The 24,053-nt window shown below is 46.6% G+C and overlaps 1 long non-coding RNA gene across 1 annotated transcript; it reads left to right on the top strand.

Annotated features, from left to right (window-relative positions):
- The first annotated feature begins 11,091 nt into the window (after nt 1–11,091).
- Nucleotides 11,092–15,880, top strand: LOC135387243 (uncharacterized). Its single transcript, XR_010420971.1, has 5 exons — nt 11,092–11,144; nt 11,338–11,427; nt 11,548–11,657; nt 11,999–12,058; nt 12,239–15,880. It is a non-coding gene; the product is annotated as an uncharacterized LOC135387243 (long non-coding RNA).
- The last annotated feature ends 8,173 nt before the right edge of the window (nt 15,881–24,053 follow it).

The following is a 24,053-nucleotide window of genomic DNA, read 5'->3' as shown; positions in this document are numbered from 1 at the left end:
ATTGCGAGCGTCTCCTTCTCAATCTGAGCATATCTGGTCTCTGGTTGGCTTAGAGCTGTGCTTGCAAATTCCAATGGATGTCCTACCTGTAGTAGAACTGCGCCTAGCCCATCTTTGCTGGCGTATAGTCAACTCCTTTTTGCTGTCGTAGTATGCAAGCAGCGGGGTTTGCATAACGATGCTCTTGACCTTGTTGAAGGCTGCAACTTGCTCAGCCCCCATATCCATGGCGTATCTTTCATGGTTAGTCTCCGCAATGGTTCCAGCTCGTTGGAAAGGCGTGGCATATAGCGTGAAAGATAGTTGGCCATGCCGCAGAGTCGTTGCGCTCCTTGCACATCTTGGGGTGGTTGCATCCCCAAATTGTCTTCACCTAGTCCTGCGTCTAGTCCTTTGTAAGTCTGTGTCCCAAAAAAAGAGTTTCTGTCTTGTTAAGCTCACATTGTTGAGTCTGATGCCCTCTTGGCGGCATCGGCTTAGCAGCTTCTCAACCTTATTATCGTGGTCCCCTTGTGCTTGTCCTTGAGTAGAACCTACGCCGTAGACTAGAATGTCGTCGGCCACACAGACTACAGCAGACATATGTTGTAGTGGTATTTGAAAGCGCTTCTAAAATATTTCGTTGCTGACCTTTAACCCGAATGGCAGTCGGAGCCACCAAGTTGTCCGCAAACTTGATTCATCGACCAGTTCGCAGTGCCAGTATCCGTTTCTGGGATCAAACCTGGAGAAGACTTTGCAAGATCTGGCAAGAGGTCATCAAGTACTGGCAGAGGATGAACCTCTCTTTGTAGCGCTTTGTTTAAGGCTTGTGGATCTATGCAGATGCGCATTTCTCCCGACTTCTTTTCTGCAATGACCATTCTGTTCACCCACGGAGTCGGCTCATCTACGGATGTGATTACACCGTTAGATTCCAGTTTGTCAAGTATCTTTTTGACTTCAGCCTTAATGTTCACTGGCACTCTGCTGGTGGTGCATAGTTGTGATTGTACAGTTGGGTCCATGGTCAGATGTACTTTTCCTGGGAAATGTCCAAGTTCTTCATCAAACACATCGTTGTACTTGTCAGAGACAGCTGTCTATCCTCATACACTTGTGACATGAGATCATAGTTGAAAGTGACAAGACCCATTTTTTCGGACACATCCTTGCCGAGTAGAGGTGTGTAATCTTCTTTTCCGACAATAAATTCAACGAGAGAGCGAGTCTTTCGTTGCTTTACATTCTTATCTAGAGTTGGCAGTTCCCGACTGGTGTAACCGTACTCCTATTCCAACTCTTGTTCTCGAACTCACTCGTCTCTCACAGCTGTTGTTGTTGGGCTCAGCTTTCTGCCTTCAATGAACCTCGCAGGAAACACGTTCAAGGTTGCTCCGCTGTTTACCTGGAATTTTACCGCGCTGCCATCTTCAAGTAGCATAGTTGCGAATAGTCGTTCCTTGTCATTATTTGTAGATACTGTTGTGTGTTAGACTCCGTAGAGGAACAAAACCCCGGGTCGAGCTGCTGCTATAACAGAGCTGTTTATTGTACGAATACCAAGTGCGGACTGCCCTTAGACAAGACCCGCCAGGAAAGATAAACAAGGGTGGGAATATGGAAGCGAAAGCCTTGAACTCGCCGGGGGGGGGGGGGTGCGAAGAGGCGGTGTGAAGATGAGTCAACGGCTGGGCTCGAATGCCAGATACCTCACATTTCCTTTCCTTAGGAAGTCTCTGACTCAGAAAATGTCTTTGGTGTAATGCAGGGTCCAGTTCTGGTATGCATATGAGACATATACCCCCCCAAGTGCTCATTCTTTCATGCATGTGTGCGTCTGCGAGGGCTATAGTTTAGGCCAACTAGTGATCACGCGAACCGTGTGACAGCGGGATGAGATGCGACCGATTGCTGCGAAGATCGCCGCTCTCTGTTGCCAGAAGATAGGAATGTGGTGTTGAAGCTGGATCTTTCAGGCATCGTCTTCTTTGTACATCGATGACTCATACATCTTGACCCTCATCAACATCAGAGAGAGGTCGAACGCCGTAGTGTCTATAAAACTGTTGTTTCTGTCTCTTTTTCAGTAGCTCTTCGCACTTCTTTACGGCCTCGTGGTCTACCTTCTTGGGTAGCAGCATTTCTTCCGCTACGGGACGTGTAGTTCGCAATCGTCGACCCATGAGTAGTTCGGCTGGGCTGTAGCCACTCTTGAGGGGTGCATGTTGACCGATAGGAGAGAAGCGTTTCGTACGGATCCGGGAGCGTTTTCTTTATAGATAATTTGATAAACTTTACGGCTGCTTCTGCCATGACGTTGCTTTGGGGATATCTCGGCGGTGAAGTGGTGTGTTTGAACTTGTATTCCTCTGCGAATTTTCGAAATTCTGATGATTCTGCACCGACGAACTGCGGTCCGTTATCGTATATTACTTCGTTCGGTATGCCGCGTCGTTCAAAAATTGATTTACAGTGGTTCACAACCGTCGCAGCTGATAGAATCTATAATCGCGCAATTTCAGGGTAGCGCGAGTAATAGTCGGTGACAATTAACCATCATTGTCCGTTTAGGCAAAACAAATTCATTGCTACCTGTGCTGCCGCTTCTAAGGCACGGGTCTCGTTTCTTTGCTCTGTATTCTTATAGTGTGAATTTCTTGCGCTCTATCCAAATCATAGCAGTCGAAGTATCACACAAAAAGGCAGATTGGAGGGAACCATAACATGCCACCCATCTCGAAGCGGGATCTCTGGTGTTGATAGAGTTCGAAGAACCCCTGTCTCACTCCACGGGCCATAACCACAGCAAGTGTCGGGTTTAACACGGTTGCGTTACAGCGGTCTGGCTGGACGAGGTGGGTGGCTTCCGTGTGTTTATGGTTCGCTTCGTTTTCTTTTCCTTCCGTTTGTGTACAACGCTTTGGATCTCCGTACCACATGACCTTTCTTCTCTCCCTTGTGTCTTATGTGGTATAACCGTTGAAATATCGCTGTCTTCTGTCTGAACATGTAACTCAAAGTGAAATACCGGAACGTTTTTCCACCTCTCCACGAGGTTTATCAATCTGACGAGTCAGTTTATCATTCTGATGAGGTCAGAATAGTGAAAAAACGCCTTCCAAGGGTTGTTGGATATACGCTTGCTGAAGGACGTCTACCACGCGAACATATGCGTCAGCACCAGCCTCAGGCCACACCGTCCTTGGGTGAGACTTCACGCTTGACACTGTTGCCGGAAGACCGTGCGCCGTCTCGAGGCAGCGTCGGGAACACCGTATATCGCCTACAAGCAACAACGGCAGATATAGGATACATCGAGAAGCTTCGACGGCTCCGGCACCTCTCCTTCCACTCCATGAACGGCGATCGAGGAACTACGTGAACGACAGCGTTCATCGCCATGGCCGGGAAGGACACAGGTGGGCACTTTGCAATTCAAGAGGGAGATAATTCGGACATAGCGTCTGCGGCGCCGTCCGTAGATCAACAGGGCGCTAAGCCGAAACGTAGAGTCGCCCTCTCGCTAAAAGCTCAGCAGAACTACGAGCTCCAAAGAGATGAGCATCGTGCGAAACTAGGTAAAGTTTGGGAAGAAACAGCGCTCGAGCTGGAGAAGAACTGTATATCAGAGGCGTCGTATCAAGAAGTCGGGAGACTGAGCACCTCCTATAAATGGTACAAGCTTCACACTGAAAGGTTCTCCTTCTTCCTCACAAAGACGAATGAAGAACAGAGCTTAACGGAACAAGACGTTCAGAAAGCAATCGACAAGGATGGGGACGATCGATCTTCTGCGAGGTATAATCACCGAAATTGAACACCGTCTCGACCCCCAGCGAGGGACGGGCTCTCGGCGCTCCGATGTTTCTGTTCATTCATCCTTGTCGTCAAGACGTTCCACCCATTCCTGTTTGGATTCATCAGTAAGCTCCGCAGCGATTATAGAGCTAGAGCCGATGCCGAAACAGCTCGCGCTCTCACATCTTACAGTCAGCAGGAGACGGCGATGAAACTGGAGAAAGCTCGTATAGAGGCCAACCTAGAAGCACTTCAAAGAGAGAAAGAAGCTGCTGTCGCGGAAGCGCAAGCCAAGGTTCTAGAGGCGGCACTTGAACAATACGACCCACGGCTTACAGAAGTCAAATTCGTCGACGCGTCGGAAAGGACTATGGAGCACGTTTTACGTCACGGTATACCCCAGAGCACGCCCGCGTATACTGGAGAGGGTGATCGATTCCCCGCTGTAAGGGGTGAACAGAATGCTGCTGCAGCACTTGGCACGTCACAAGGTGACAACGTCTCTCGCGCTCCCGGTGAGACTTTCCGAAAGGCGTACGATTGGTCTGGGGGGAGAATCAGAACCAACTACACTCCAGAATCCCCTACCCATTATGGGTGACGTCACCAGGCACTTACTTCGCCAGGAGCTGGTTACTGCGGACCTCTCAAAGTTCAGCGACCGTCCGGAAGCCTATAGGTCGCGGAAAGCGGAAATAAAAGCTGTGCACATCGGAAACCCGGACATGGGACTTCAGGTGATCTGCGAACGGTTAGAAGAGGCTTACGGTAGCCCAGAGGCAATCAAATTGCACAATGTTCCATGCACTTCTCAGATGACGCGTACATAGTACGACGTAGTGACATCTTCAATTCAGGGATGAGTGTGCCACCGACAAAGAAGAAAAGAAAAAGTCGTTAAAAGTCGATGCTGTTCTGACCGTCTTTTTATGACTCCTGTGGAGAAGATATGGAGGTAAGATTATCGTACATTTGTAATGTAATCCCAGGCCGCTTACATTCACGAGATAAAGATGATGTAGCGGTGATGTAAGCAGCTGTAAACTGGAGTTGCTTTCTCTTGCTTTCAGAATGAAACCCATGCATATTCCAAGCCCATCGATGGACATTCGCACTTGTGACACACAAAGCATTAGACTCTCTGCAGTACACGAGTTCGAGGTTTCGTGAACACTAACTGAATTGAAAGTACAGGGTGTGTGCAGAAAAACGTGACCCGCATTTTTACATGTAACTCGTTGCCTACTTAGCCGAGGAACTGCCGGTGGCGCACGACGGCGTATTTATGCGTGCGAAAGCTACAAAAAAAATCCTCGAAACCATACTCAGTGTAAAAAAATAAACAGCGCGCGAAAACATGGGCATCCATGCATTAGATTAGGGCGGTCATGACAGTGCATGGTAGTGCATTTCGGTCTCAGGAGAGTTATGTGCAGGCACCGCTAGGGGTACTGCCGATGAGCATCCATGTGGGACATCGTTTCGATTTATGCACCGATAGCTCCCCTAGCGGTACTTGAACACAACTCTCCTACGTCCACCATGTTGCCCTTTCATATACACCCTGTTGTCCACCATGTTGCCCTATTCTGTTGCACAGAAGCCGACGTTTTCGTTCTTCCGTTTATTTTTTAAGCTGAGTATGGCTTCCACAATTTTTGTGCAGATTTCGCACGCATAAATGCGCCATCGTGCGCCACCGGAAGTTCGTTAGCTAGGTAGGCAACAAGCTATGTGCCTAAATGCGGGTCACGTTTTTCTGCACACACCCTGTACTACGGTAGTTATGGTACTGAGCCATTGACAGGAGTACTTTGACGCGGTCACTCCCAGTTGCTGTTTTCGTTTCCCGGCGCATGAAAGCATATTATTTTACGCCTCTTATTTTCGTTTTCTAGTGTAGATTTAGTTGTAGCACTGGAGCAAACTGCAAGCCAGTGTGGACTCCTCAGCACACATGTGTCACATCAGCAGCGACAAGAAAAGGCAAAGAAAGTGCACAGGACAACACAAACAGCAGTTTCAACCTGCCATTTGCTTGCGGTTTACGTAATATCCATTACCGTATTTTCCGGTGTATGACACGCACCCCTAAACAGGGCCGACTTTGACAAAAGTTCGATGTATAACGTGCACCCGTGCATAACGCGCACCGCACAATAGGGTTGTATCATACATGCATATGTTTTATTTGAAACACATTTAGACAAAGCCGTTAAACTCCGGTGCAACAGAGTCGGTGTCATAATACACTTCAGTCTCCTCTCCGCTTTCGGTTTCGGGTACCTTCTCAATCATAGCCTCATAGGTTCTTCGGGATCTCGGAGGCTTCATCCGCTGTCATTCTGCCGGAAGACTGAAGCACTTTCCTACCCCATCAGTTTTTAAAGCGTCAAGCCCTGCACACCCTGGAAGATACTAGAATTTGTACGTCACCGACCTGAAAAGGAACTCTGAATGAAAATATTTCCGTGTATAAAGCGCAGGACCTCTTCAGAGCACTTTTTTACTGTATAACGCGCGCGTTATACACCGGAAAATACGGTACATTATGTCAGTGCTTTCTATCGCTACTGCTCAGACTAGCTTCATTCAACGCCTCAACACAGACTGGCTTGAGTCTCAATCCTTCCTGTGCACTCTCCTTAATATCGGATCAGCTCAGTGCCCTGGTAATTTATGACACAGAGGACACCTGTACAGGAGTACTGCAACTGGAAACAACTGCTACTCACAACAGATCAGCACTGCACAGTGTCATGCAGCTGCATCCGTATCGACATACTTCAATACCACTGTACAATCTGAAGGGTAAGCTGTACACACTTTGTAAAAGTTTGATGATACAGATATGCAAAAAAGAGTCCCAAGAGCGGAACATGTGCAGGCATGCCTAATATAGGATATTTATCACTCGTCATTCCATATTTGTTCATTTGTTTCCCATGTCCAGCACATGTCACCCAATGGACATAGCCTTTCAGCTGTGTGATGCGAGTGAAGGTGGTGACATTGATCAGAAAGCTCAGAAATTTAGTAAAGTTTCTAATAATTTCAAGGGTACAAATATAAGATGTGTATTTTAGTAATGTCTACCATTGCAAGGGTACACTGAAGCTAGTTGGGAGCACTGCGATATGAGTACGTCACACAATTTTGCATGTCAGCCACCCGCTTTTCACCTCTGCAGTCGTACTGCTTGCGACACACTTGTCTGATATCTCCAGCACCCTTAAAAGCGGGTAACCGAACCAAGTTGCTGTGCTACCATCGCCTTCGCCTCACTTCCGTTCCCCTGGTGGCGGCGGGGCTGCTCAGCGCCACCAGACGGGAGAGATGGCGATCCGATACCGCGCGTCGTTTGCTAGCTCCAAATGCATCGACGGGGCAGCGCTTTCTTCGGAGTGCGGGGTGGAATGAGAAATTGTAACGTGTTTTCTTTTGTTCCAGTTTACTGTTTTTGAAACATAAGTACACCGAGATTAGGCCACGTTTGAGCTGTTCCTGCGGTGGTCAGCACTTTTTGTGAATGCAAGAGACCACGGCTGCTCCGTGAAACTGGCACAAACGAGGGATTACCTCATTTTATTTACTAGTGTCAAGTGAACAAGCAAGCCTCGCTTGCTAGCTAGGAGAAAAAAACGAAATAACAAATTTATACCAAATGAGGAAAAGAAACGCTGTGGAACACGGGACCTCAGTAACGCGTTGGTGCCCCTCCACTCTCAAGCACTGCGTTCATTCGCCTGGGCAGAAATGCTCCAAACCGGTGCAGTTCAGAGATCCCAGAGCCCTTGGGCGTTTCCTCTCGTCCTGGCTCCGAAACGTGATGGTACGGCAACGTTATGCGTCGACTATCGTCGACTTAACGCAGTAACTGTAAGGGACTCTTATCCCTTCCCGTCCATCGAATCAATCATGTATTCCCTGGGCAACGCTGCGGTGTTTTCAACGCTTGATTGTAGCAGAGGGTTCTTGCAGATCCAAGTTGCCCCGGAGGATGTCCCGAAGACAGCCTTTATCTGTCATAGGGGTCTGTTCGAGTTCGTACGGATGCCTTTCGGTCTGTCTAACCCACCAGCCAGCTTCCAGCGGTTGATGGACACCGTACTAGGAGATGCGAAGTACGATTTCGCGATGGCGTACATGGATGATGTCGTAGTGTTTTCCAGAAATTTTCAGGAACACTTGGAACACCTGTCAATCGTCCTTGCAAGGGTGAAGCAGGCGAGTCTAACCATTAACCCCCGCAAGGTATAGCTAGCATCACCTAGGATCAGCCTTCTCGGCTTCGTGGTGGACGGAGGCACCATCAGTCCTAGCGATGACAAGCTAAAGGCGATCATGGAGTTTCCGGTTCCCGGTAACGTAAAAGCCTTGCAGCGTTTTCTAGGTATGGTTGGTTTCTACCGGCAATTCATTCCTAATTGTGCTCAGTTAGCGCAGCCGCTTAACCAGTTGTTGCGCAAAGACACACGCTGGCATTGGGGAGAACAGCAGAACAATTCTTCCGAGCTCTATCTCATGTAATCGCTAATACGGCCAGGCTATATTTGCCCGACCTAAATAAACCGTTTGTTGTGCAAACAGATGCTAGCGATTATGGTGTTGGCGCAGTTCTCTTGCAGTAGCATGACGCTATTCTCTGTCCAGTGGCTTTTGCAAGTCGCACGCTGAATCCGGCAGAACGGAACTATTCCGTCACGGAAAAGGAGTGCCTGGCGATCATCTTCGTTCTCAGGAAGTTTGACCTCTACCTGGATGGCAACACTTTCACCGTCCAGACTGACCACCAGGCACTCTCATGGCTGCAGCGGCTTCACAACCCAGCTGGACGTCTCGCCAGGTGGGCCCTGAAGCTACAAGGCTACTCCTTCAACGTGGAGTACAGGCGGGGCTCCACGAACGTGGTAGCGGACGCACTATCCCGTGCGCCTCTACCGGAGGGGGAAGAGGTAGGCACCGAGGCGCCCTCTCAACTCTTGGCAGCAGCACAAGTGGCACGGGACGGATCCTCGTCCTGGGGCACGGTCGTGAGCAGAGAGCAGCTCCTAGACGCTCAGAGAGCGGACGGCCTTTGTCAGCGGGTGTCTCAATGGTTAGCTGAGCAGGTCTCGGCAGACACCCGAACGTCTGACGGACGGCACTACTCCTATCTTCTGGGCGAGGATGGCATCCTGTTCAGGTACACACCCCAGGCAGATGACGACGACGGTACATCCCCATTCAGAGTCGTGGTGCCACGGAAGCTGCGTAAGTCTTTCATACGCTACTTTCATGACTCGGCCTTGGCAGGTCACAGCAGTGGCAGGAAAACTTATGAAAAGGTATGTCGTGTTGCGACATGGCCAGGAATGAGGCAGGACGTAACTAAGTATGTCTGTACTTGTCCGATGTGCCAGAGAGCAAAACCTCGTGGTGGTTTACCCCCTGGCCGCTTACAGCCGGTTCAGAGCAATAGGCCCTGGCAGATAGTTGCTTGTGATGTGATGGGACCTTTTCCTCGTAGTCCTAGATGTAACCACTACCTGTTTGTGGTTACTGATCATTTCACAAAGTGGCTTGAGCTGTTTCGTCTCAGGACGCTGACTTCCCAAAGAGTATGGGAACGACTACTCGACACCTTTTGCCGGTTCGGGTTTCCCGCTCAGCTCATCACTGACAACGCAACCTACTTTACAAGTAAGGTGTTCTCAGATTCTTTCGCTGTCTTAGGCATTCAGCACAAGAAGACTACCCCGTATCACCCTCAGGCTAATATTACCGAACGTGTTAATCGGAACCTGAAGACGATGTTGGTTGCTTTTACTAGTCAGCTCCACAGCGATTGGGATCTTCGCCTGACTGAGCTGGCGTTCGCTACACGGACGACGGTCAACAGATCTACAGGCTTCACCCCGGCGTTCCTGAACTTGGGACGAGAGGCTCCTTTTGCAGTAGAGAATGCTCTGGGCCTCCGGGATGGCAGTACCCAGCCTCCTTATGCAAGGTACGCTGAGGACCTCCAGAGCCGACTGGACGTCGCAGCTTGGACGGCTCGGGAGAACTTGGACGTCGCAAGGTTGGACCAGGCTCGCCAGTACAACCGTGGACGACGGAATCTCACCTACAGCGTCGGTGATGTCGTCCTTCGACGGACTCACCCGCTTAGTGATGCGTCACGTGGCTTTGCAGCTTCACTCGCAGATAGGTGGGATGGCCCCTTTGAGGTAAGTGCGTGCTTCTCCGGCCTCACTTACAGGCTTCGTCGCTGTGACACGGGCGAAGAAACGGGGCCAATACACATCGCGGATCTGAAGACTTACCACCTCCGCGACCCCGAGGGCGAAGAAGCACCTCTTCAGCCTCCTCCTCAAGACCTGGACCAGGATCCCGCTCCCGGGCCCTCCAGTCGCTACAGTTTGCGTCCCCGTAGCCGTCACTATCCCAGTCACTAAATCCTAGTGTTCTTGCGTAGTTGATCCTTCTTAGTGTGATTTCTGTTTCGCAGTCTTCAACTATAACCTTCTGGGGGAGAGCCTTTTCAGGTTCTCACGGTTTGAAATTGCTTTCTCACCGGATTCCCCTTTTCTTCCCTGACAGACTACGATGCCTCCCCGTACGAGACAACGCGGCGCCCGGGACTTCCATTTTACCCAAGGCCGTCCGCGATCAAGCGGACCACCGGCACGATCACGTTCGCCGTCACGACCTGCTCTTCGCTCAGTGGCCACCTGGACGGTGGTGGCGGAAGACCACCCTGTTGAATGGGTGGCTCGCTCCAGATGGTCGTCGCAGCCACGCCCCCTCCGGGGTGAAGATCCAGCTTCGGTACCTTCGCCTTTTTTGGGACTGACGTTGTCCGATCGTCACCCCCACGATCCACCGATGTCCCTGTCCGAGGAGGAACAAAGACTACTGTGCCCTATGTGCAACGTCCCAGAATTACACAGGGCGACTCATCGTCGAGGTCTGCTACACAGGACCAGGGTCGACGCCGCCCGTACCGCCGGAGACGTATCAGCAGCGTTAGCGACCCTGCGACGCCTACGCCCCGAACTGCTGCGAGGGGCTCCTCAGCGGGCAGATCCCCTGGAAGACGTCATAATTGACATGTTGAAAGATTTCTGAACTATTGTTTGTTCGTTCGTGAACTTTGAGACTGTGAATTTTGAGTGTTCGTGGTAGTTACCACAGGGGGGGGGGAAGTGTGGGGAAAAAGAGGACGAAGAAGTTGGGAGGTTGGAGGACGGCGAGGAGGTTAAAGACAGGTGGTAAAAAGGAGGACGACGAAGGGTTTAGGACGCAGTGTGGACGTGGAAGCACACGGCAACGGACCTTGAGAGTGTGGACGCGGAAGCGGAGAAGAAAAGAGACTGTAAGATGTAAGTCATTAAAATAGCGCTTGCTTAGTATATCTTGTGTTTGTATTTGTGCCTCGCGTTCCACTGGGACCGAATGGACGGGCTTTGCCCCCGAGAGTGGGAATAGGCTCCCACAGAATATAATCCCCCGCAAGGTGTTTGCAAAACCCCTGTGTGCCACCGTGTTTCATTATGCTGAATTTTTCTGTGACAGGCCAGACGGAGACCACTGTTGAATCGGCGCCGCATTTTCTAACTCCCATGACATCCCTTCCCCAGTTGAATGTCCCACGGGAAGCCAGTGGTAAGTGGACATACCTTCTGTTTGTATTAACCCATAATGGCAAAGGCAAAGCTGCTGCTTTTTTAATATCATTAGTTGGTTTTGCATGAGTATGATTTATTCTGTTTGAACTCACTTCAGGTATCAGTTCTGATGAGCTTGCTGCAACAAAAGGTTGTGTTGTACCCTCGCACACACCCGGCACATCTTCAGGGACACCTCACCTTGCAGCGCTCCTCAAGATATCAGTCGTAAGTACAAATGTTTTTATACAGTTTCAGGTAGAATGGAAAACATGTTACAGACCCAAGCAGCACAATGTACTGAAAGTCGAGTGCAATGGGGGTGGACGGGTAGGCGGACGGCCTTGAACAGACTCGTGAAACTACAGAACTTTGATAAGACACATACCGTCCACCCCTACTGCACTCGACTTTCAGTACATTGTGCTGCTTGGGGATACTTACATTCAAATTGCATTTTGATAAGAATATGCTTGAGTACATGTTTTGTTCCTAAGCACCCCATAAATGTGATTACATTACACGTGCTGAATAACCTCCGACTAACCTAATAAACCTGATCTTTGCAGCATTGGCTGAACCCCTTCAAAGTGACACAGTAAAAGATTCTAGTACACGCCAAACCCATGGTAAGGACTGCACTATATGATTAACAATGTTTTTTCCTATGTTACTCACTGGGTCTGTCAGCAGTGACTTATTCTACAAATGTAGTTTCTCATGCCGTAGTCTATGTCACTGCACCTTATTCCTGTGTTATGGTCGTTATTTTCATGAACTGTTTCTACATTATCCTTTGAATTTTACAGCCTCTGGATCTGGTACTAGCCACAGGCGGGGACGTCCCCGAAAACAAATAATACCTCGAACTGCCTCCCTCATTCATCAGCTTCAAGCATCAAGGGAGCACCTACGACGTGCACTGTTTCGAAGCCGCGCAACTATGCATTTTGGGGGCCTCATAAGAAGCCAGATAGTGTTTGCAGCATCACGGTATTTGTCAAAACGTGCTCTTAGTCTATTCCGTGTTCAGCTATTTCTGCAGCCATTGAACAAGTTTGGCAGGAGGTGGCCCCGCAATTTAGGAGCTTTGCTCTTCACTTGCATTTCAAGGGTCCTCAAGCTTATCGCTACTTAAGTAAAGTGCTGGCATTGCCATCCGAGAGTTCTCTGAAGCTAAAGGACATCGCTGGAGTCATGCCTTCGGTCCTTCAAGGACTTAAGACAAGACTCCAAGGACTACCACCAAAAGATCGTACATGCACATGATATTTGATGAAAGGTCCATAAAGAAACATCTGCAGTACGATTCTGGATCAGACGTAGTTTATGGTTTTGTGGACACAGGAAAGGAAAGGAACTCTGAGATGGCAAAATCAGCACTTCTTGTAGTGCTCTCAGGGTTAACAAAAGCATGGGTACAGTCCGTGTCGCACATTTTTTCAAGATCTACCGTGTCAGCAGATATTCTCAATGATTTGCTTCAAGACTTGATTAGACAGCTTCATTCATTCGATGTTTTCGTGAAAGCGATTGTCTGTGATCAGGATGCCAGCAATTGTGCATTGTGTAGACGACTTGAAATTTCCCCATCAAAACCATATTTTTGTGTTGTTGAGTCAAACGTCTACTTTATTTTGATCCACCACATTTGAGGAACTGGGTTTTCCGAAGACTTTCCAGACGAATTTCGGCTCAGTTCCCCCTGAAGTCGGCCCAGGACGCATACTAACCCCCCTGTCCCACACTCCTTCCTGTTGTCCTCTCTCCATCTATCCACGTCTGTACGCCGCTCATAGCCACAGTTGCTTCGCGGCGCTAACACAGAATAATAATAATAACATTTGATGAAGACTACACGGAACATGTTGTTGAAGCATGACCTGCAGATTGGAGATGGCCCAACAGAAGGTTCAGTGGAACTTCATTAAAGAGTTCTATGAATCAAACTTCCCCCTAAAGGTACGACTGGTACCTAAGTTGACAGACGACCACATTCACCCGACGGTGTTCTGTCGCATGAAGGTCAAATTTGCAACACAAGTACTCAACAATAGTCTTTCCACTGGGATCGCTGTCCTTATTAGCGCTGGGTACACGCATCCAGCAGCCAGTGCGACGTCAGACTTCCTCCTTAGGATGGACGTACTGTTTGATTGCTTAAACAGTTAATCCATTCAGCAGGGTGATGACAAAAAAATGAGATTTGCAATCAGTGATTCCATCAAACATAAGGAATTAGTCTGCAGTACAGTGGATTGCATAGTGGAAATTTGACAGTGATAGGCAACCTCCTACTGTTAGGGGGTGGCAAATCACAATTTGTGCAATACTTGCGTTGTGGGAGGACCTTCGCCAAAATTTTGGTTCCGAACATCTGCTGACACGGTGGCTCAACCAGGACCCTGTGGAAAACATGTTTGGTCAATTCCGGCAAATGCACGGGTATAATGAGACACCAAGCGCGTTTCAGTTCGTAGCAGGCCTCAAGCATACCCTTGCGAGGAACCTCATGAAGCTTCCAAGCAAAGGCAATTGTGAGGCTGATACGACTGAACTTTTAAACGATCTGTTGCACATGCCGGTTTCCTCAACTGCAAGCAGTTCTTATGAGCATGCCGACTCCCAAGGGTTGCCTGCAGTTGAGGAAATGCAGGCTGAACACGATATGCGTGATGTGCGAAAGCCCGACAACAAGGCTAATGCACAGTACGCATACGCAGGGTCCTTGGTTCACTCTTTCTTGAAGAAATCGGAATGTCCCAACTGCCCAAATTTGTTGAAGGCTGCAGATGAGGGGCTTCTAAGACCAGAAGGCTGGTACACTTACTTGCAAAGTGAATCACAAATGGCTGGCAGTACATTTTGCATCCCATCAGATGCCTTCTTTGCATGCCTTTTGCAAGTTAGAAAGCATATTCTTACGAGAGGTTGCAAATACTCTACACAGAAAAGGAGTAAAGCAGTGCCTCATAAGTGCATTCACTCAGAGCAGTCATGATGAGCGTTTCTGTTGTGCAGCATGTCAAGCCCATTTCATATCTTTTTTTGCCATAAAGCGGATGCAATACCATATCAGACTTAAAAACAGAGAGTCTGCTGAGGCTGCTCACAGAAGGTCAGAGCAGAGAAAGCGAAAAAAGCTTCTAACGTAATTGCAATTCCATCAGTAGCTTCACATGAAAAGTTCAGCACACGAAAGAAAACAGGAAGCACTTATGAGTCCTACTGAACGCTCTGTTGATGACCCCACGCTTGACATACTGCATGACAACTCTGAAGGTTATTTTACTTATGCCAGACATCCTCTACAACCAAAGCCTGTTATATGCAAATGGGGTTCTGTTTTTCCTTTGAGATGCATAGTGTTGATGGAAAAAGTATCAAAATATGTACCTGTGTTGTATGATCCTTTGGTACGTATTCTAGAGTGAAATGTCGCATCTCAAAAACTACTTTAAAGCAAAATAGTTCACGTTTACTTTACTTTATTTTGCATATTCTTAACACTGTGATAAACAGGGATCCTAATTTTCCACACCACAAATATTCAAGCTACATACGAAAACATTGACAAATTCTGTTTCCTTCCAATGCAGAAATGACACTGGTCACATGGTGACATACTTTTGTAATGCATAGTTTGCACGAAAACTTTGCCAGTATGGTGAAACTTTAACTTCACATATTCAGTCACAATATTTTTTTACTTGTACCACCAGCACATAAGCATCCGTATGCAGCACAAATCATTTTCCTCTTACATTTTCATATTTAATTTTCTCAGGTTCAAGAAACCAAAGATTATATCCATCCCTGCTTTGTGTAACTTTACGCAGTGAGAAGCTCTCAAAAAAGGTTAGCATTAGAGCTAGCTATAGTTTTGGCAGGGTAGATCGGTGAATGAATCTTTACATAATCAGAGGATGTGCCTTTTTGATTTTGTGATGCTGTTGCTATGATTGGCTACAACAATGTGAGAACTGCATTACGCAGCCCTCCTCAGCTGTAATGCCGTAGGAATTGGCAGTCATTTGAAAGTGTGGAAACGGCATTTTGTGTCTCTCATCAGCCAAGCAAAGATTTTTGAGTCGCAGTACTTACTGAAAAACATCCACGTTCTACCACCACTTCCCTGACCAACAAAGTCATACGATCCTTGGCAGTGGCTTTGCTTATGATATTGTTTATACACTGTGTTATAGTCGTTATTTTGACGTCATAATCCTGGACAGCTTGTTTTGGAGTTTGAGGCTATGACGATATAGCACACTGTTTTATTGTGTTTCAGGACCAATATAATGTTACCCGTGCATTGCGTATCCTTGTGTACATAGCATGTTCTCATTCCTTCCTGTACAGATGAAAGCTGTGTAACTTCCTGTTTCGTTGCTGTACAAATGAATCCTGTGAAAGCCTGCGTAATCCTTTTATGCAGATAATGCACTGGTTTTGTTGCACGGTCGTTGTCGCGGATATGTTACGCCTACAATGGAACTACGCGAGCTACCGCATCTACGTTCTCCTGTTCGTTCACACACGCACATGTCTCTCACACTGCCGATTGATATATTCAAATAAATGTTTATTTCCACAAAACTTGCCTTGGCCACTTTCTTATAATCGGAGAACTGCAGAGCAACGGCAACCGCGAAATAGATACGAAGCCAACAAAAGCTGTAAATAGCCAGGGAAGGGCCAGGAGCGGTCGGAAGACGAGCCAAACAGAAAGGCTACTAATTCGTCGGCTGGTTATGCATAATTTCCACCACGTCGCAATTTCATTGGTCGTATGGCCCGTGTTGTGTGAATTATCTCAAACTATGGGCTCCATGGGGAGCTCTTGGAGCCTGGGAGCACAGCAACTTGGTTCGGTAACCCGCTTTTACGGGGGCTGGAGATATCAGACAAGTGTGTCGCAAGCAGTACATCTCGTTCCAGTCATATCATGTCAGGTGTGGTGAGAATTGTCAGAGATCACTTCACGTGGTGCTTTGTGCCACCCCCAATTTTCTTCATGGGTATAGTAGTATTGTTCAATGGAACATAGTATCTGGATCACCATTTAAGCATAATACATTGTTTTTCAGGCATGAGCATGCAACACCTCGTTCTCGGCTTGCAGAATTCTTTCCGACAAGCCAAATGTAAGACTGTGCATCGTTTAGTCAACATCAGACTAGGTTCTCTAAAAACTATCCCGTAGTTCAAAACTTGTGAAAGGCCAGCAAAAGAAAGGAAATGACGTCACTCATGCCATATCATTAGTTATTCCAGTGATGTGATATCATTGATCAGGTTATTAAGTAACAATAATAACACCTGGTTGAAACAATCGAACCTTGATCTTTTCGGTTGTCAACCGGGCACCTTAAACCACTAGGCCATTTGCTCAATTTGTTTATAAAGGTCGATATTGAAAGTAGAATTGTGGGAGTGACGTAGTTTGATTTCTTTTAGGACAGGTGGCGCCACGCAGTTGCTATTGTTCAGGAACCTACGTCGCGTATGTAGGCACCCTAGCTATAGTTCGTTTAATAACATCTTCAAGAGATGGCACCACTTCTGCCGAATTTTAAATTTACTGCCGCAGCTTTGCCGGTATAGTTCCTGTTCAACAGATGGCGCTACTTCCGTCGAATTTTAAATTTCCCGCCCGCTTGACTTTGTTCTTGCTTTAGAAGAAGTCTTCACGACCATGTTGTTTTCATTTCAGAAAGGAAAAACAATGGCGAACCAGTTCTATGTCAATTTACTGTCAAAAGCCTCGAGTGATGTATTTCGTGGTGACACAATGAGCAAGTTCAGAACTAAGCTAGCTCAGCCAGTGCAATTAGATGGAAAGTGCGGGGTTGCTCTAGCTGAGCTGAATATCCCATTTGCAATTAATAATGCCACGCATACCGTTAATGGTATATCGTCAACTGCTAACGAAACACTTTAAAAACCAAGCCACATTAATACTAGTCAGTGGTCGTTACAAAATATAACTTCCACTCAATACTGGTCTGGAGTTAAGTTCTCTCTGCTAAGCTTCGCCTTCCTGAAAAGATGATCTGTTCTTCCGAATTGGATAAAGGTCAGCAGTGATCGGCAAAGTACCTCAAAATTACACTTAAAGTAAGGTACCAAGTACTTGCCGTCATTAGCACTTTAAGTATAGTACAAAGTACTAGGCAAAGTACTTCAAGTATTAATCAAGTACATTGTGAATTTAATTTGTATCACTCTGCATTTCACTGTTTAGTATCTGTGTCTTGCTTTTTCGGCAAAACTTTAGCGAGCATTCTTGACAAATGCTCTAAAGCCATAAAGTCCTAGGTTAGGTGCTAACCCGTGAATATGAACTTAGTTAGATGACATAATTTGCAGTTACATGTAGAGAGGCAATCAGTCAGATGTGCTGTGATTAGGTATTATATCCTGACTGATCCCAGATCACCCGCCCCTAGTGTGGTGTTCCGGTACTAATCTTCTGCTATAACAGGCTAGGAAATTTCAATGGAAAAAAAGTACAAGTCAACAGAGATTATATATTTCTCGGCATTCCATGCTGCTTTTTGAAATCCAACATATAAAAAAAAAAGAATATGAAGAAAGTAAAAAGGGATTAAACACAATGTAAGCCAACATTTTTATACGACTGTGATCTGCAGCAATGTAATCCACGTGACCAATTAAAAAAACGTAAAATGTAAAAATGAAAGCATGTGTGTCTTTCAGAGTGTTCATCATGCAATGCAATCACAGATTGTGATATAAAATGATTATTAACTGCCAATGAAGGAAACCATATAAAAAAGCATAGAACCCTGCATTGGGAGAACTAAAATGACAATTGACCAAGTCACTGTACTGCCGGCTGCAGTGTCATAATGTGTGCGTGTATTTGCATTCGATTCGTTTTGCATAATGATAGAAGCGTTGATACTTTTTCAACATTTCAAGCCTCTCAATAATAAATTTGCTTTAACAAATAGGCTGTTTAGCAGCACAGATATTCTTTTTGGCATCTTCATATACTATACTTATAGGTTGTCTTCCGTGATTTGCCGAATCTGGTAGCCCTGCTTGCTGCCGCTGTTAAACAGAAGTGGTGAGGTGTCTAAATCTATTTAATGTACTCACACACGCAACACTGAAGTGAGGAATGGCTTGTGGTACTAACTCAAGATTACCACAACGTCTGTGTTTCTTACTCATTTTGGTTTAGACATTTTGTAGATCCATCGAGAATCGATCTCCTGAAGTGCAATCGCGCGTTTTTTTCTCTCTCGCAGCACTCCGTTCCATCAGAGAATTCTGTCAAGACGATGAAAAATTTTTGAAACTGCCGACACGCGAGACTCGGCGGATATTCGAAAATTGGCGTCCACCTATGAAGCTCCCAGTCGTTTTATGGATGCTGATGGTACTCGCGCATGGCAAGTGGCCTTTTATAGAAAATTTATATCCAAACTTTAAAAGTGCTAAAATACCCCGTTCCGGAAAACATACAAACAGACGACACAACACACAGCACAGACTTACGAGCAAGATTTTTACTGACAGACCTGCCTCTTAAATAACCTGAGCAGGCAACGCCCCCTTTTGCAAGGTTACCCTTTTGCACCGTCATGCCTGCCTAGTGCCTTTATCTTTTCGAAAGTACAGGACTTAGGAGTTGCTAAGAGGATGGACTCATAATAAGTACTGTGCTTTCGAAAAGATTAAGTTACTAGGCAGACTTAAGGGTGTAAAAGGCGAACCTTGCAGGGCTTTGCTGGCTCAGGTGATTTAAGAAGCAGGTCTGTCAATAAAAATCTTGTTCGTCAGTTTGTGCTGTGGGTTGTTGTCCTCTTGTTTGTTTCCCGGCACGGGTTGTTTTTTTTTTCACTTTTACTACCTCTTATAGGCTGCCAGAGCCGCGCGATGCTCAATCGCCTTTACATGCTGAGGCGTTCGCAGCTTGAGTCTCTGAGAGCTGATCAGTTTTAGGCAAGTTTTATGGGTGGGGTCACAAACGACCGAATCTTGAAGAAATATTAGAATATTCTGAGTCGTAATGAGACCGCATGAAAAATTAGTACCCTGACTGTCGGAGGTCTATCAGCCTGTCAGGACAATGCGAGCTGCCATATTGAATACTGGAAGAACGTCGGCTACAGCGTTGCTCATTTTTTATAACAGTTAGAAATTTTGACACAAGGGAACACTAAAGGACAAGACCAGGACAGGACGCAAGTTCCGTCTTAGCTTTTGCAGTTCTGCCCTTTACGGCGCCCTGCATGTAATGGTTTGGATGTTCCATATCTCTTATGTTCAGTTAGGGGCCCCTGATCTACAATGAGGCATCACCTGTTAGACCGCAGAGCCTCGTTGACATGACATTCGGTTAACCTATGGGACCACTAAGCTCACCTGATGGGCAGTTAGATACCCTTTGTTGGGCCGTCAGGGGCCCTGTGGTACCATCAGGCCTTTTTATGGGGCGATTCGGCACACCTGACGGGCTCAGGGACAGCATTTGTCAGACCGCTAGGAGCCCTGTTGGACCACCAGGAGTTGTTAATGTGCCGACAAGCTGTTTTGGTCGTCCATCAAAATATTCTAATGGACCATTAGAATTTCTGATGGAGTCTTGATGGATTTTTTTATCCGGAGGGTTTATCGCTTTTAATACCTTTTATAGGCTGCGAGCGTCTCGCGATGCTCAATCGCCTTTACACGCTGGGGCGTTCGCAGCTTGAGTCTCTGAGAGCTGATCAGTTTTAGGGATGTTTTGTCGGGGTCACATATCACGAACGATTGCATCTTGAAGAAATATTACAATATTCCGAGTCGCAATGAGTAAGAATGCATAAATAATTTGTAGTCTGAGTCGGAGGTCTATCGGTCTGTCAGGACAATGTGAGCTGCCATATTGAATACTGGAAGAACGTCAGCTACAGCGTTGCTCATTTTTTATTAGAGCTAGAACTTTCGACACAAGGAAACACTAAAGGACAAGAGTAGGAAAGGACAGGACGCAGGTTCCGTCTTAGCTTTTGCAGTTCTGTCCTTTACGGCGTCTTGCATGTAATGGTTTGGCTATTCCATATGTCTTATGTCCAGTTAGGGGCCCCTGATCTACAATGAGGCATCACCTGTTAGACCGCAGAGCCTCGTTGACATCACATTCGGTTAACCTATGGGACCACTAAGCTCACCTGATGGGCAGTTAAATACCCTTTGTTGGGTCGTCAGGGGCCCTGTGGTACCATCAGGCCTTTTTATGGGGCGATTTGGCACACCTGACGGGCTCGGGGACAGCATTTGTCAGACCGCTAGGAGCCCTGTTGGACCACCAGGAGTTGTTAATGTGCTGACAAGCTGTTTTGGTCGTCCATCAAAATATTCTATTTCTTCTATTTCTGATGGAGTCTTGATGGATTTTTATCGGGGGGTTTATCGCTTTTAATACCTTTTATAGGCTGCGAGCCTCTCGCGATGCGCAATCGCCTTTACACGCTGGGGCGTTCGCAGCTTGAGTCTCTGAGAGTTGATCAGTTTTAGGGATGTTTTGTGGGGGTCACATATCACGAACGATTGCATCTTGAAGACATATTAGAATATTCCGAGTCGCGATGAGTAAGACAGCATAAATAATTTGTAGTCTGAGTCGGTGGTCTATTGGTCTGTCAGGACAATGTGAGCTGCCATATTGAATACTGGAAGAACGTCAGCTGCAGCGTTGCTCATTCTTTATAAGAGCTAGAACTTTTGACACAAGGAAACACTAAAGGACAAGAGTAGGAAAGGACAGGACGCAGGTTTCGTCTTAGCTTTTGCAGTTCTGCCCTTTACAGCGTCCTGCATGGAGTGTTTTGGCGATTATATGCTCTTCCATACCTCTGATGTCCTGTTAGAGGCCACTGATCTACAATGAGGCATCACCTGTTCGATCGCAAAGCCTTGTTGACGTACCATTAAGTTCTCCTGTGGGACCACTAAGCTCACCTGATCGGCAGTTAGGTACCCTTTACTGGGCCGTCAGGGGCCCTGTGGTACCACCCGGACTTTTTGTGGGGCCATTTGGCCCACCTGACGGGCTGTGGGACAACATTTGTCGGACCGCTAACAGCCCTGTTGGACCACTAGGAGTTGTTACTGTGCCGACAAGCTGCTTTGACGGTCCATCAAAATATTCTAATGGACCATTAGAATTTCTGATGGAGTCTTGATAAATTTTTTGATCGGGGTGATATTTGAGGATCTTTATAGTGAACGAATTCCTTCTAAGCTGACAGTATTGATGGTCAGGCGTGAAGCACATCAGGATCATAGAGAACGAAACCCTTTTAAGCTCCAAAATTTCAAGCTCAAAAGAGCAGTGCTCGACATTGGCGGTCAACACTACACGGATGACTTTAACTTTCGACGAGACATCTATGCAAAGGGATAGATGAATTTACTTCACAAACTTATGACAAAAGATATACCTCTAGCTCCAGCGGCATATGCGAAATAGACATTTATGCTTTATTACCACGTGAACGCCAGATGTGGAGCTTCAATCACTAAGTCCAGTGCTTCAAGCTAATCTTTGTCTCACATTGACATTTGCTGCTAACCTCACATCAGCTGTCACGGTGCTCTTTGTTTCCGGAACTAGAGCCCTGCCCGGATGAGATTTTTGGCATCTACATCCGATCCACACCGCGCACACGTTATCCGCATCCGACTGCATCCGCAGCATACATAACACTTTACATCCGCATCCAATCCGCTGAGCAAAACGCACCATCCGCATCCGATCCGCAAAATCCGCACGTTTTGAATGATGCGTAAAAACCGCCGGAAGGATGCTGGTATAATTTCGGCTGCCTACACGCTGTCACAGAAGGACTCACGACGACAAGTAAACCATTCAACAAACGCGATATGGAGAGATTTCTGTAACGCGTGGAACGCTACCTCGCCGGTGCTCGCGTGTCTCGAGACGCCAGAATGCCTCCTCTCTCGTGTTGGCCGTGGATGGTCAAAGGCGAACCGAGCATGCGATCGCTGGTGGAAAAATTACAGCACGCGGTATACCGCATCCAATCTGCTACCGATCCATCACCTTCGCATCCGCATCCGATCCGCGTCCGACATCGAGCCATCCGCATCCGATCCGCACACCGCAAAATGTGCTAAATTTTCATCCAAATCCTCAAGTATCTTGCGGATACCCGCTTCCATTCGCGGATGGTGCAGGGCTCCCTCCGGGACACCTCATGACAAATTGTATAAGAGAATGAAAGGGAAGAATGGGAATTTTATGCAGCTTTTGCTCTTGCACAAAGACATGCTTTCGTGGAGTGTTCGCTTGCGATGAAATTGCATTGCGAAAAGCTGAACCGGGTCTTTATGTGGCGAATCTTCCCTGGATCCATGATCTTCCCTGGATCCTGGATCTCCAAGTCCAGTGGGAGAACACTGGACTCTATTCTATATCTCTAGCGATAGGAGCATTGCATATTTTGATAGCTACAGAATGTGACCACTACACAAGGAGTTCTACCAATTCATTCACCCAGCAACTTCATTTCACTACAACAGGAAACGACTTCAGGGATATGGGTCGGCCACCTGTGGACTTTATTGTCTATGTAGGCAGTCTTCTCTGCTGTGGTTTTCTAGTTGAAGAGTGTACTCGGAGGTTCTCGCACACCAACTTTAAACTCGATGACAGGTTGATAGCACTACTTGTGTGTAAACAAATACAAAAACAAACAGATAACATGTCTTGTTGTAGTGTAGTCTAAAAAAGTGAATAAAATTGTTTTTTGAAAATCAACCTTTATTTAGTCATCTTAGTAAGAAAGTAGGATACATTACGACAGACAGCTCACAAAAAATGGTGACACCATTATACATTCAAAATTTCATCATCAGTTTGAAAACAAGATAACTCAAGACAAGCTGTTTTGAAAAATTCATACCAAGGCAATACTCCACTTTTTCAAATACTTCAAAAAAAGTTTCATTATTTAAGGAAGTGACAACTCTCTCATTCACATCCAATACAAACTTAAGAAAAAGGGTACACTGAATAAGTCAAATGAAGATATGTATCATCAACACTCCTTTAGTGTTAAACAGTTGTTAGAAAAACAGAAGAATAAAAAAGGCAATATCACTACTGATGATAATTGCCTTCCATCATCTACCAGCGTGATGCTTCCATCCTTGATTACATTTTCCAATCCATATATATTGGGTGCGAAAACCAAAAGGTAACGTTTCAATTCTATCTGCACAAATGTACCGCTTTTTATCCAAAGGATTGAGAGCAATCTTTGTCACTGACACACTTTTATTTACATTCTCTTTGTGTACAATCAGGTTCTGTTTAACCATGTGTATTCTGCCATACTCAAGAACATCAGTGTGCATGGAATAAAGAAGCTTCTGTGCTCCCCCGAGAATGTTTCACACCTTTCTCACGGTTGTACTCCTTTGTGCAACTCAGTTCGAGGGCGTACAGTTTTGGTTTTAGACAACAGAATCCGAGGATGTGATCACGAGGCATCACAGTTTTAAACATTCACAGTACCATTTTATTTTTTGTGGACTATAGTGGATGATTGGGGTCATAGCTAGAGTTATTCAAGTGTTTGT

Source organism: Ornithodoros turicata, chromosome 3 (genome assembly GCF_037126465.1).
Source record: "Ornithodoros turicata isolate Travis chromosome 3, ASM3712646v1, whole genome shotgun sequence".
NCBI lineage: Eukaryota > Metazoa > Arthropoda > Arachnida > Ixodida > Argasidae > Ornithodoros > Ornithodoros turicata.
The sequence above is the reverse complement of the archived record's forward strand: the minus strand, read 5'-3'. Positions and strand labels throughout refer to the sequence as shown.